This window comes from Piliocolobus tephrosceles, chromosome 3 (genome assembly GCF_002776525.5).
Source record: "Piliocolobus tephrosceles isolate RC106 chromosome 3, ASM277652v3, whole genome shotgun sequence".
Lineage (NCBI taxonomy): Eukaryota > Metazoa > Chordata > Mammalia > Primates > Cercopithecidae > Piliocolobus > Piliocolobus tephrosceles.
The window spans coordinates 115,873,897-115,883,748 of NC_045436.1; positions in this window are offsets into that span (position 1 = coordinate 115,873,897).

A 9,852-nucleotide genomic window follows, 5' to 3' on the forward strand; every position below is an offset into this window, starting at 1 on the left:
TATAGAACAGACTAAAGGTAAAAACAGCAAACACAGGCAAGAGAAAGACTATAAAGAGGATATCCATGGAAGATTAAGTATTAACACTTATCTTTCATAATATTTAGCTTGAGGTCCCCAACCTCTTCATACTGGTACTTTGAGTACTCTTTGGGTTCATGGAGGTAACTCCAGCAGCTTCTCAGGCCTTTACTTGGGTGTAACAAATTCGGGAATCTATTCCAGTGACCTATCGTAAAAGACAGGGGCTGCTTTCAGGAGGTTCTCTAAAGTACTATCTGGTCCCAGGGCCTGTTTCTGCAGCTTCCTCCTGATCTCAGGGGCTGCCTGAGTAATGAATTTATCCTTTAGGATTAGTTGTCCCTTGACTGAATCAGGAGATAGAGAGTTGTGCTTTACCAAGGCCTATCTTAATCTTTCCAGGAGGGAAGTGGGATTCTCATCAAATCCCTGGTGTATCATGGATGGCTTAGAATAATTGAGAAGCTTAGTTCTAGTCCTACATAATCCCTCCATTATGCACAACTGAAAGTGTCTCCTCTTCCATTCTCCCATCTTGTCAGTGGGATCCCATTTAGGGTTATCCAATGGTACTACTTCTCTTCTAGTTGGATAAAGTTTGACACTATATGTGATACAAAGCTCATCCCCACATCTCTCTGCCACTTGCAGAGCAGCCTGCTTCTCAGTGTTAGTCCGGGTTTGATTCAAAAGTAACATAACATCTTTCCAGGAAAGTTCAAATACTTGACTTAAATTCTGGAAAGCCTCTATATATCTGTCAGCATCATCTGAAAACTTGCCAGGATTCCCCCTTAATTTGCCTTAAGTCCCGTAGAGGGAAGGGGACCTGGATCTTACTGAGGCCAAATTCACCAGGCATCTGTTGGAGGGGCAAGAGTGAGACTGGGGCTTATCTAGGGTGAGGAATTCTAGGAGGGGGCAAGAGAGAGAAGCTGGATAGGGAGGATGGGGTGGACCAAGAGGAGCAGGCAAGAGGGAGCTAGCTCCCTTGCTAGAGGAGCCTCTGAGGTTCACCCCCTGCAAACTCTCTGTGTATTGCAGAAAGGAAAATGATCAGATTATTTGGGGACTACTGGACACTGGCTCCTAGCTGACATTCATTCCAGGGAACCAAAAATGTCGCTGTGGTCCTCCAGTTGAAGTAGGGGCTTAGGTAGGTCAGGTAATGAATGGAGTTTTAGCTCATGTCCCACTTCCAGTCAGTCCAGTGGGTACCCAGACTCATCCTGTGATCATTTTCCCAGTGCCAGAATGCATAATTTGCATAGACATACTTAGCATACTTAGCAGCTGGTAGAATCCCCACATTGGCTCCCTGACTGGTAGGGTGAAGGCTATTATGGTAGAAAATGAGAGGCAGCTCAAATGGAAGCCATTGAGCTGCCTCTACCTAGAAAAACAGTAAGTCAAAAACAATATTGCATCCCTGAAGAGATTGCAGAGATCAGTGCCACCATCAAGGACTTGAAAGACACAGGGATGGTGATTCCCACCACATCCCTGTTCTACTTTCCTATTAGGCCTGTGCAGAAGATAGATGGATCTTGCAGAATGACAGTGGAGTATTGTAAGCTTAACCAAAATGCGACTTCAATTTCAGCTGCTGTACCAGATGTGGTTTCATTGCTTGAACAAATTAACACATTTCCTGGTACCTGGTATGCAACCATTGATTTAGCAAATGCCTTTTCCTCCATTCCTGTCCACAAGGCCCAGCAAAAGCAAATTACCTTCAGCTTGCAAATTGCCTTCAGCTGTCTTACCTCAGGGGTATATTAACTGTCCAACTTTGTGTCATAATCTTGTTTGCAGATATCTTAATCCCTTTTCCCTTCCACAGTGTATCACACTGGTCCATTACAGTGATGACATTAGCATGATTGGATCCAGTAGGTAATAAGTAGCAAACACGCTGGACTTATTGATGTGATATTTGCATGTCAGGGGATGGGAAATAAATCTGACTGAAATTCAGGGAACTTCTACCTCAGCAAAATTTCCGGGGTCCAGTGGTGTGAGGCCTATTGAGATATTCCTCCTAAAGTGAAGGTAAGTTGCTGAATTTGGCCACCCCTTCCACCAATAAAGAGGCATAATGCCTAGTGGGCCTATTTGGATTTTGGAGGCAAGACATTCTTCATTTGGGTATCTTACTCTGGCCCATTTATTGAGTGACCTGGAAGGCTCCTAGTATTGAATGGGGTCCATAACAAGAGAAGGCTCTGCAACAGGTCCAGGCTGCTGTGCAAGCTGCTCTGCTACTTGGGCCATATGACCCAGCAGATCCAATGGTGCTTGAGGTGTCTGGCAGCTAGGGATGTTGTTTGGAGCTTTGGCAGGCCCCTATAGGTGAATCACAGCAGAGGCTTCTAAGATTTTGGAGCAAGGCCCTGCCATCTTCTGCAGATAATTACTCTTCTTTTGAGAGACAGCTCTTGGCCTGTCACTGGGCTTTAGTAGAAACTGAATGTTTGACTATGGGTTATCAAGTTGCCATGTGACCTGAACTGCCTATCATAAACTGGGTGCTTTCTGACCCATTTAGCCACAAACCAGAGTGTGCACAGCAGCATTCCATCATCAAATGGAAGTGGTGTATAAGAGAGCGGGCTCGAGCAAGTCCTGAGGTTACAAGCAAGTTACTTGAAGGAGTGGCTCAAATGACCATGGTACCCATTCCTGCCACTCTGCCTTCTCTCCCTCAGCCTTCAGCGATGGCCTCATGGGGAGTTCCCTACAATCAATTGACAGAGGAAGAGAAGATAAGGTCCTGATTTGCAGATGACTCTCCACGGTATGCAGGCACCACCTGAAAGTGGACAACTGCAGCACTACAGCCCCTTTCTAGGACATTCCTAAAGGACAGTGGCAAAGGGAACTCTTCCCAGTGAGCAGAACTTCAAGCAGTGTACCTGGGTGTGCACTTTGCTTGGAAGAAGAAATGGCCAGATGTACAATTATGTATTGGTTTATGGGCTGTAGCCAATGGTTGGGCCAGATGGTCAGAGACTTGGAAGCAGCATGATTAAAAAATTGGTGACAAAGAAATTTGGGGAAGAAGTGTGTGTGTGGACCTCTATGAGTTGTCAAAAACTGTAAAGATATTTGTATCTCATGTGAGTGTTCACTGACGGGTGACCTCAGCAGAAGAGCATTTTAATAATCGGGTGGATAGGATGACTCATTCTGTGGACACCACTCAGCCTCTTTCCCCAGCCACCCTGTCATTTCCCAATGGGCCCATGAGCAAAGTGGCCATGGCAGCAGGGATGGAGGTTATGCATGGGCTCAGTAACATACACTTCCACTCACTAAGGTTGACTCGGCTATGACCATTGTTGACTGCTCAATTTGCCAGCAGCAGAGATCAACTCTGAGCCCTCAATATGGCACCATTTCTTGGGGTGATCAGCAAGCTACTTGGTGGCAAGTTGTTTATACTGGACCTCTTCCATCATGGAAAGAGCAGCAGTTTGTCCTCACTGAAATAGATATTTACTTCAGATATGGATTTGCCTATCCTGCACCAGTGCTTCTGCCAAGACCACCATCTGTGGAATCACAGAATATTTTATCCACCATCATGGTATTATACACAGCATTGCCTCTGACCAAGGCACTCACGTTATAGCTAAAGAAGTGTCACAGTGGGTTCATGCTCATGGAATTCACTACCCATCATCCTGAAGCAACTGGATTGATAGGACAGTGGAATGGCCTTTTAAAGTCACAATTACAATGCCAACTAGGTGACAATATTTTGCATTGCTGGGGCAGAGTTCTTCAGAAGGCTGTGTATATTCTGAATTAGTCTCCAATATATGGTACAGTTTCTCCTGTAGCCAGGATTCACAGGTCCAGGAATCAAGGGATGCAAGTGGAAGTGGCATCACTCATCATCACCCCTAGTGACCCACTAGCAAATTTTTGCTTCCTGTTCCCATGACATCATGTTCTGTCGGCCCAGAGGTCTTAGTTCCAGAGGGAGGAATGCTGCCACCAGGAGACACAACTATGATTTAATTAAACTGGAAGTTAAGATAGCTACCTGGCCACCTTGGGCTCCTCCTACCTCTAAGTCAACAGGCTAAGAAATGAGTTAGACTATTAGCTGGGGTTATTGACTCAGACTATGAAGATGAAATCAGTGTACTACTCCACAATGGAGGTAAGGAAGATTATGCATGGAATACAGGAGATCCCTTAGGGTGTCTCTTAGTATTACCATGCCCTGTGATTAATGTCAATGGGAAACTACAAAAGCCCAATCCAGACAGTACCGCAAATGGCCCAGACCCTTCAGGAATAAAGGTTTGGGTCACTCTATCAGGTAAAAAGCACAACCTGCTGAAGTGCTTGCTGAAGGCAAAGGGAATACGGAATGAGTAGTAGAAGAAAGTAGTCATCAATACCAGCTACAACCGCATGACTAGGTGCAGAAATGAGGACTGTAATTGTCATGAGTATTTTCTCCTTATTTTGTTAAGAACACATTTGTGCATGTATACACTTGTATTAAGAAAATGTCTTCATTTTCTTTTCTTTTTTTTCTTTATCATGTGACGTAAGGTTTATTGACTTCATATCAGCACCTAAGTGTTATTAACTTTATGTAATAGCATTTGGGTTGGGGATTGGTGTTTCTGGTTGTGCAAAGGATAGCTGTATTATGTAAGACATAATGATGACCTTATTATTGTCTTTATTTGAAGATTATGTATAATTTCAGGAGATGTGTATGGGTTGAAGTTGACAAAAGGTGGACTTGTGATGGTTAATATAGAGTAACAACTTTTGATTGGATTGAAGGATGTAAAGTATTGTTCCAGGGAGTGTCTGTGAGGGTGTTGCCAAAGAAGATTAACATTTGGGTCAATGGACTAGGAGAGGCAGACCTGCCTCCCATCTAGGTGGGCAACATTTAATCAGCTGCCAGCATGGCTAGGATAAAAGCTGGCAGAAGAATATGGAAGAACGAGATTGGATAAGTCTTCTGGCCTCCATCTTTCTCTCATGCTGTTTGCTTCCTGCCCTTGGACATTGGACTCTCAGCTCTTCAGCTTTTGGACTCTTGGGCTTACACCAGTGATTTGCCAGGGACTCTCAGGCCTTTGGCCACAGGCTGAAGGCTGCACTGTCGGTTTCCTTACTTTTGAGGTTTTGGGACTTGGACTGGCTTGCAGATGGCTTATTGTGGGACTTCACCTTGTGATCGTGTGAGTCAACACTACTTAATAAACTTTCTTTCATATACACAATGTATTCTATTAGTCCTGTCCCTCAGAGAACCCTGACTAATGCAGATGGAAATCACATTGATCTGAATTGCATATCTGATGGCTGGGCCAAAAGGTCATTCTACCTAGTAAAATGTCTGCAGTTTGCAGTAAAACTCTTATTATTATGAAAAAAGAGACAGGAGCAATTTCAAACTGTGAAAGAAGGAAGGGAAAGATACCATAGAAAAGTCTAGGGTCTTGGTTAATGTCCTAATGGGCAGTTGGGGACTGGAACCCCTCTAGGGGCCTTCTGGCAACACTGAGTAGTGACCTTGGCCAGATGCCTACAGTTGCCCTAGGACTTTATTCCGGTCTGACAGAGCCAGCATTCTTTGCACCAGAAAGAGAGAGGTAACAGGGTTCTATCCCGTCCCCTGCAAATGGCGTAGCTCGGAGGAAAGTCTGAGGACAACAAATCTTGGAAAAGAAGTGAAGAGACAGATTCAGCTGATCCGCATTTACTCACCCTTCTTACGTATCCTGTACAGGCCCCCAGATACAGCAGGATATTTCCCTGACCCCTTCACAGGACTCGCAACAGAGGTACCTCATTTACTCAGTCAGCAGCTCTCAACTCCTCACAGAAGGGTGTGCGTGAGTGCATAGGTGAGAACTGGATTGCATGAGTGCTGGAAACAGCTGGTCACTTCAGTGCTGGCATGAGTGAACTCCACTTACTCAGACTCACTGCAGGAGGGAGCACACAGGTGAGAGGGCAGGATTTGGGGTAAGTGCTTTTGGGGACTTGTAGGGGCAAACTCTGTGCGGGCCCCACAGCAGCAGCATCTACAGGGGGGTGCCTGTGACCCTTGAAGCTTCAGAAAGCATGTTACAGTGCTCTTTCAGCTCTGCTGTCCACAGACAGCTTAAGTGTTAACAACTCAGTGGGTCCTCTGCCTTTGACAGCCTCTTATATCCACACTTATGACTCCCAAGCTCTTGTTCACTATCCAGGAAAAATGAGGTTGCACAAATGAATTGAAGGATGTTAAATGTGGGTGATTTTATTGCTGATGAAAGTGATCTTCAATGGGAAGGGGAGCTGAAAAGGGAACAGGGCAGAAAGATAATCTTTCTCTGGAGTCCAGGTGTCTCGGGCAGGATTCTTCTCCAAAGTTATGCCATCAAGCTGTCCCTTTGAAGTCCAGCCACTTCTCTCTGACATTTAGCCATAGTCCTCCATATCCAGCTGCTTCTCTGCTTTGCTTGCTGAGTCCAGGGTCTTTATAGGCACATGATGGGGTGGGGCAGGGCCATGGTGGCTTAGGAAAAGGCAACGTTAGAGTGGGAAACAGGGTTATAAGTTCTCAGTTTGGGCTGTGGTCTCAGGGTTTTAGACTTGATGTTGAGGCTTCACCAGGGACCCACCCTTTTCTGCCCAGAATTTCTCTGCCTCCTGTCCCCGCCAGTAGCTTTTAGACAATCATCTTACTTTAGGAAAAAGTAAAATATAAGACTTTCTATTGGGAAAACTTTCTAAAGTTTTTGCTCTGATAAACATTGGCTTTTGTTTTGCCTGTAGAGTCAAACTTTACAAGGAGTGGTATGTTGGAGATGGTTGATACTGTCATGAGAGCACATTATCAGACACTCAGAAATTTTACCAACCATTTGCAATTTTTAGCTTGAAAAACATCAAGGAAATTGTCAAATGCTAAAAATCAAAGCTTTTATTTTAGAGAGGTTTTTACCAGCAGGCCGTTGTCACAGGCTTTTTCTTCTTGTTGTGGCAGTCATGAAAAGGTACCTCTGGATCCCCGACTGCAAGGAGCATGATTGACTGATGGCTCCATACATTATGCTTTAAAATTCATCATTACTTTTGTCCCAGGACTAAACTTCCCAAGCATTGCTCCTAATTGATAAAGAAGCACAGCAGAATACTAACATAGACACCTTCCTGGGAGATGCAGGTTTCCTCTAACAGGTGACTTGGACTGTAGGATTCCCCAGTGACCTTACTGAACTTACGCTTGAACTGCACTGCAGTCCAAGATGTTCCACCCAACCTACATTCACTTCCCCCTTCACTCAATGTCAGTCCTTCATCATGGTCTGATGTCTTTGCCAGCCTCTCTCAGCTGCCTCCCCATTTCTTCTCACACACACTTACTTTAATAAACTTCTTGCATGGCTAATCCTATCTTGATGTCTGGTCTCGGAGAATCTGGACCAAGTCACACACATACATTTTCAGCTGCACCTTAGCTTAGTGTCTCTAAATTGTGACACTGCCCTGTATTTTATAATCCCAATGTTTTTCCATAGACATTCACCCTCAATCCTATCCCCAAGTCCATGCTCCATGATGAACTGTCTTTCCTATTTCTGCACATTCTATGCTATACCTCAGAGAATGTTTACTCATTATTTTTAAAATATATTTGTTGAATGTAACATATAACTTAGAAGTGCACAAATTTCAATCACACAAGAGTTTTTACAAACTGAATTAGCTCCCAGATCTAGAAACAGAACATTACCAGTACCCCTAAATCCTACTCCATGTTCCTTTCTAATCACATCCTGTGTCTCTAGGGTTACTATGATTCCGACTTTTTAAAGCATGCGTTGTTTTTGCTTGTTTTTGTTTGTTAAGAAATTGAATCATACAGTATGTGGGTTTTTGTGTCTGGCTCTTTAAACTCAACAATATTCTTGTAAGATTCATTAATATTTTTGTGTATAATTATAAATAGCTTATTCTCAATGTTTCTGCAATGCTATATAGTATTCCATTATATGACATGTCATAAATGATTTATATTTTTAATTGTTGGCAGACTTTTGGATAATTTCTAATCTAGGACCACCACAGAGAGTTCTGCTATTAACATTCTACTACATGTCTTTCTAGGAATATATGTGGACATTTTCTGTTGAGTTTACATAAGGGACTTACTGGGTCAAAGGTAATGTGTATGTCTGCTTTGGTAGATGCAGCCAGTTTTCCAAACTGTATTATATACACTCCCATCAGCAAAGTCTGAGAGTTCCAGGTGCTTCACATCTTCACCGATACTTGGAATTGTCTGCTTTTTCATTTCAGCTATTCTGATGAGTGTGCTCATTGTTCATCTGCAAAGTTGAGTTGGTATTTAGACAGTGTCTTAATTTATTTTCTGTTGATTTATAGAAACCGGGTAATTTATAACAAAAATAAATGAATACTTATAGTTATGAAGGCTGAGAAGTCCAAGGTTGAGGGGCTGCATTAGATAAGGGCTTTCTTGCTAGTGTGGACTCCCTGCAGAGTTCCAAAGTGGCACCGGACATTACTTGTCAAGAGGGCTGAGTATGATAACTCTGGTCTCTTGTTCATCTTCTAAAGCCACTAGTCCCAGTCCTATAATAACCAATTAATCCATTAACCCATTAATCAATCCATTAATTCATGAGTGGATTAATCCATTCATAAAGACAGAACTTTCATTACCCAATCACTTACCCAATCACTTCCTTTTTTTTTTTTTTTTTTTTTTTTAAGATGGAGTCTCGCTTTGTCGCCCAGGCTGGAGTGCAGTGGCGTGAGTTCGGCTGACTACAACCTCCACCTCCCAGGTTCAAGCAATTCTCCTGTCTCAGCCTCCCAAGTAGCTGGGATTACAGGCACCTGCCACCATGCCTGGCTAATTTTTGTATTTTTAGTAGAAGCGGGGTTTCACCATGTTGGTCAGGCTGGTCTTGAACTCCTGACCTCAGATGTTCCTCCCTCCTCAGCCTCCCAAAGTGCTGGGATTACAGGCATGAGCCATCAGGCCCGGCCCAACGTAAGTTTTAGAGAGGACAATTATTCAAACCATAGCAGATGGATTTCTAATATCTTTGTTTCTGAAGCATTATACCATGGAAAGTGATTGTTGTTGATTCTAGTTTTTCTCTTTAATTAAGTTCTACCCTTTCTTTGAGTCACAAATACTATAATAGCATAAATAAATAAAGAGGATAATAGTTTAGTTACCAAACAGGGTAGCAGAAATGCTGTATTTATCCTACTCTTTTGCCCTCAGGCTTACTAAGACGAGAGGATCATCCAGGTGGTTCCCAATACTGTTGGTTTTACAAGTGGTTTCTCTTTCCAATCAAGCTGCTTGAGTTTTTTGCTATCAGAGTGTAAAATCAGCCATGTGTACAGTAAATGCATCTAGCTTTGTTTCCAGAAGGACTGAAATTCACTTTAATTTCTTAAATTGGATAGCAATAGAACCTGGAAGCATGGATACTATCATCCTTTGCACTGGAATTTTATCTACAGAATTTAAAGAGTTTCAGAAATGAGTTTTTGAAATCTCATAAAGTGTCCCAGTTCTGCTTTTTCTTAGCATCCAACTGATTTCTAATTCTGTATGATTTGATTTCAGATTGGCAAATGCAAAGTCTGCATTTTGGCCAGAAACAGCCAAAAAAAAAAAAAAAAAAAACAGGAAGGAAGGAAGGAAGGAAGGAAGGAAGGAAGGAAGGAAGGAAGGAAGGTAGGGGAAAGAAAGAAAGAAAAAAGAAAGAGGAAGGAAGGAAGGAAGGAAGGAAGGAAGGAAGGAAGGAAGGAAGG